Genomic DNA, 5,613 nt, shown 5'->3' on the forward strand with positions numbered 1-5,613 from the left:
TCACCCTCGGTCCTTCTCGAGGGGAGTCCCGATGTCCTTGCCCCACAACTTCAGGCCAATCCTCTCAATTTTGCCCAGAACCTGGTTGCTGAGGACGGCCTGCCCACTCTTGTAACCAGCGATGACTTGAGGCTTCTTGTTGATTTTCGTGGCCAAGTCCTGTGTGAGCCCCTTGCTCTGCCAGCCCTGCTGGATGACCTTGCCCACTTCCAGGGTCATGCAGTCGCTGTGCAGCCCCTCATTTTCTCACGCCAGCTTGGTGGTGCTCTTGGTGATGGAGTGCTGCTTGTTCTGACCAATGGCCCATTTCGTGGACGCCTCTACATCCTCCCCTCTTCTCTGTGCTGGCGGGATTGCCTGCTTGGATTTTGCCTGGGTGCCCATGGGGCCCTTTTTGCCCAATATGGTCACTATGTCCAAGTCGGTAGGTCGGGCACAGTCAGCAACTCTGTCCAGTTACTCTGAGGTGGCTATTTAAGACTCAGTGCATCATCAAAACCCCTCTAGATCCTTTAACCTTCCAACCTAAATAGTGGTCTGACTTAAAAAAAAAAAAAAGTCCATAGAAAACATCTGACCAAATGGGAGAAAAGTGAGGGACAGATTTCCGTGTTACCATGAAACACAAACTTGATGAAGCCATGGAGGCCAAGTGAACTGACAAAACTAAGAAAACCTCCCAACCTTAAATCAAACACATCCCCTGAAGTCTTCTTCAAACAAACAAGAGTACAGCTCAGCGAGTAAAGCCTCCCTTAGTCTGTGCTCTTTTCAGATCCATCTCTGTGGCCTCGAGTGGACAGCCACTCGAAAGGTTAGGTAAGACATGCTGGGGCAGTGAGCTTGGAGGATAAGGGAGGGAGGGAGGGGCACTCCAAAAAGGGTGACACAACTTGAACAACACAGCCCAAGTCGCTGTGTCCAAACTGCTGAGTTAATATAGATTTTGTTGTGTATATTCTCAACAAAATCTTTCACATAGAAAAACAATTAGCAGGCATGTACAAAAGCAAGAAAATACAACCCATCATGAGAATGCATCAATCACTACAAATGAAATAGATTTTTTTGTATTGAATCAATCAACACAAATGTTACTAGACAAGAACACTGAAATCATTACTATAATTGCATTCTGGGTGGTTCAAGAAGCTACAGGACTATGCTAACTAAATAGAGAAGACCCGTGCCATACACACAGGGCACAGCAACAGATCAAAGTGGTAGAGATAAAACTACAATGTGTGACATGAAAGATGATGAGATATTAAAGAAAGTGTTAGAGAACCTGCAAACACAGCAGTAGAAACAGAGCACTGGTAAAATGAGGGGCAGCTTGGAGCAATAAAGTGAGCAGCCCCTAAGCAGGGTAGATGAAACAGCCAACCTAGGTGGTTGTTCCACTCACAGCAATTCCATGCACAACAGAATGAACCACCACACATTTATAGAGGCCTAAATACAGGCATGCACATATGTAAATATATTTATATATTTCAATGGGGGAATGGATCTATGTACATATATTTATAGGTTTACTATTAAGATAGAAGATGGACATTGGGCCTCTACTCAAGTACTCCCTCAAAGCAAGAAAACTTTGTTCTATTAACCTGCCATTCCATGATGCTCACCTTCCTGACATGATCACTGAAGACAAAATGGGTGCATAAGCAAATGTGGTCAAGGAAGCAGATGTTGCCTGGCTATCAAAAGATATAGCGTCTGGGGTCTTAAAGGCTTGAAGACAATCAAGCGGCCACCTAGCTGAGAAGCAAAGAAGCCCACATGGAAGAAGCACACCTATCATGAGGTGTTGATAGGATCAGGTATCAGGCATCAAAGAACAAAAAATCATATCATTGTGAATGAGGGGGGAGTGTGGAGTAGAGACCCAAAGCCCATCTGTAGGCAATTGGACAGCCCCTTAAAGAAGGAAGGGTAGCAGGGAGGAGAAAGTCAGGGTGCAATATAGCACCGATGAAACATACAACTTTCCTCTAGGTCTTTAATGCTCCCCACCACCACTATCATGACCCCAATTCTACCTTACAAATCCGGCTAGACTAGAGCATGTACATGGGTATGGATTAAGAGCCGGAAACACAGGGAATCCAGGACAGATAAACCCTTCAGGACCAATATTGAGAGTAGTCATACCAGGAGGATAAGGGGAAGGTGGGAGTTAAAAGGGGGAACCAATCACAATGATCTACATATAACCCCCTCATAAGGGGACGGACAATAGAAAAGTGGGTGAAGGGAGACATGGGTCAGTGTAAGATATGAAAAAATAATAATTTCTAAGTTATCAAGGGTTCATGAGGGAGGGTGGGAGAGGGAGGGGTAAAAACGAGAAGTTGATACCAAGGGCTCAAGTAGAAAGAAAATGTTTTGAAAATGATGAGGGTAACAGATGTACAAATGTGTTTGACACAATGGATGCATGTATGGATTGTGATGAGTTGTACGAGCCCCCAATAAAATGATTTAAAAAAGAAGGAAAGAAAACCACATATTTAAAAACAAAAGAAACCAAACTTGCCACTATGTGTCGGCATCAACTTGATGGCAACGCCCCGCGGCCCCCCCCCCCCCTGTTGAGTTGTTCTGGAAGTTCACAGTACCTTCAGTATGTTTTACTAACATAATTCAAATGTACTGATTCTTCTCCAGTCTTCCTTACTGACTGTCCAGCTTTCACATGCATATGAGCTAACTTGAAATACTATCTATGGCTTAGACATATGAGACTCAGAGCTAAATTCATAAAAGAAAAGCTTAGCAAACAGAAATTAACCACAATTAAGAACTTCTCTCTGGGCAACGCATGTATAAGTGTGCTTTACACAATTGATGTATGTGTGGATTGTGATAAGAGTTGTATGAGCCCCAATAAAATGATTTTTTTAAAAAGAACTTCTCTCTGAAGACAGCCCTAAGAGGACAAAAACTAAATGTGCTGATGCTTCCAAGGTATATCACACAACGACAGACACCTCCTTCCTCCTGTTTACCCTCCGATGGAATAAAAGATTCAAATTACCCAGATTATTTGCCCTTGGCTCAACGAAGAAGGTCTAAGACACTGGAACTTTCCCAGGGGCTGAAGTTTCTGAGAGAGCCTCCAGCCAACCCCTGAGGTGTTATACTAATAAAGAGCCTCTAGGGCAGCTAGGGTTAAAATGAGCCACCCCAGAGGTAGAAAGGGAGGGTATGAAGACCAAGAAGAGATGAGAGAAGCATGCCCTTTGGACCCAGGATCCCTGTGATGGGACACCCCCCACCCACCCCACCCCTGCCGCCCAGGAGTCAGAGAGTTGTAACACCACAGGTGAGAGACAGCAAGAAGCAGCGGCAAAGAAACGAGGGCAGCAGTGGGTGCAGAAGCAGGGGACCAGCAGGAGATGGCCACAAGGGGTTTCCAGGCCAGAAGGTTAGAGCTGAGAGTCTTCGGTCGGAAGTTAACTGTCAGAGTTGGGTGACCCTGGGCACTTAGTGGCAAAGCCAAAGAACATTTTCACACTTGCCAGAGCAGGACAGAAACCAGGTTGGCCCAAGAGGTCTGAGGAATAAGGGCCAGAAAGAGGCCTGCATGTGAGTATGACTGAGAAGATGTTATTCTGATTGAAGAATTGTATCCTGAATAGTTTCTGACCCTGAGTTGTAACCTGTCACTTCCCTAATAAACCTATTAACATGAGTGCTGTCTCTCAGTTCTACTGGGCCAATGCAACGAATTAACAATCCTAGAAGAGAAGCAGAGAGCTGTGGGTGGGCAGCTAGTGTCAGAATTGATCAGACGGTTGGAGAGTGGAAGTACAGACACGCCTGCTCTTTGAGGAGAGGGACTGTCCCATATTAAAATGTGTTAAAAACTACAATGATGACAGTGCTATGAGGTAAAACGCAGAACTCAACAGGCGGGCGTAGAAAGTCCAGAAATAAACACCAGGAAGGATGAAAATGCATTCAATGAGAAAGAGGAGATTTTGTGCCCTAGTAAGATCGCTGGGTTTATAATGTGAAACTGCTAGACACTGAAGAGAAACCTGGGTCTCCCCCAACATCTCTCTTTACCCCCAAATCAGTTCCAGGATGATAGGAGCTATAGTAGGAGTTCTGGGGCACATGGGGTAAATACTAAGCTGATAACCACAAGCATTGAATGTGAAAATGAAGTTGTAAAAATCCTAGTAGAAAAAAACAGGTTAAAAACAATTGTACGACTCTTCCTAATAGGATTGGATTGTTAAATGGTATAACATGAGGATGAAGTGCTAATAAAACTGTTTTCAAAAAAAGACAGGTAAATAAAACCTAAGAGAAAGGAATAATTTCCCAAGCTGAGCACAAAAGTTCAGAAAGTAAAATGAACACTGTTCAGAGTGACTGCCTGACAACTCCATGCAACCACTGGGCACAGTCTTAAAAAGCTAGCAGCAGAAGCACCGTAGGCTCCAGCACCCCCACTCCAGGTGTCCATCAGGCAAAAAAAGAACTGCAGCAGGACTGGACATGCGCAACAGCCAAAAGATGACAACCACCTACAAGCCCACCAAGGACTGAATGTAAACTATGATACATACACACAAAGGGAGACTGTGCAACGCTAAAAAAACATGACTCCACAAAACATCTCCTAATGGGAACGGACCTGGAGGGCCCTGGGCTGACTTAACTAAGTCAGTCACCAAAGCACAGACATTGCAGAAGACCACTGTGTGAAAAGTCAAGGACGGAGGATTTGTGCACAGAAAGAAACATTTGATGGTTACCAGGAATCGGAGGAAGAAAGAAGAGAAATCACAAACTAGAGTGTAGACACAATTACCTTGGGTGCAGGGATAGCAATATATAATCGGAGGGAGACTCCAGGGCTTACACAAAAGTCCGAGGCAACAATGAGAAGCGCTACCACACACACAGCCTATGACAACAAACAAGAACTTATGAATGGACACATGCATACATGTGCAAGCTGAGCAGATGTGGAATATATGGGAGAGTATACCCACAAGCACGCTTCGGTTTGTGGAGGAGCGCCTCCTTAGGTGCTTGGGTGTGCTGCAGCTGGATCCCGGTGCACAGTAGAGCACTCAGAACACGACTGGGGAAAAGCTGCCTCCTCAGAGTCAAGTCGCACTTAATGAAGTGGTGGAGCAAAACCTTCAGGCCCTCAATGTTGATGGAGTAAACACAGCATGAAAATAAAACAGCTGCACAAATAAATTAATAATTGGAATATACAAAGTATGAATCTATGAAAATTGGAAGCTGTCAAAAATGAAATGAAACACAGAGCAAGATATCTTTGTGAATTTAAATGGAATGGTATTGGCCATTTTAGACAGTCATGTGGTTTCCTATACTGGGAATGACAAATTCAAGAGGAATAGGGTCACATCCATCATCAAAAAGAATATTTCAAGATTTATCTTGAAGGACAATGCTGTCTGTGATAGCATAGTATCTATATGCTTAGAAGTAAGACCAGTTAATACAACTGTTATTACTCATTTATCACTAAAAATAGTGATAAAGATACTGAAGAATTCTACCACTTTCTGCAGTTGGACACTGTTCAAACATGTAATCAAGATGCAGTGATAA

The 5,613-nt window shown here is 43.9% G+C and overlaps 1 pseudogene; it reads right to left on the minus strand.

The window, feature by feature from the left end:
- Nucleotides 1–1,419, minus strand: LOC101653190 (annotated as a pseudogene).
- Nucleotides 1,420–5,613: the final 4,194 nt, after the last annotated feature.

This window comes from Echinops telfairi, unplaced genomic scaffold (genome assembly GCF_000313985.2).
Source record: "Echinops telfairi isolate 266 unplaced genomic scaffold, ASM31398v2 ScPeMD7_1;HRSCAF=3_0, whole genome shotgun sequence".
In the NCBI taxonomy this organism is placed as follows: Eukaryota; Metazoa; Chordata; class Mammalia; order Afrosoricida; family Tenrecidae; genus Echinops; species Echinops telfairi.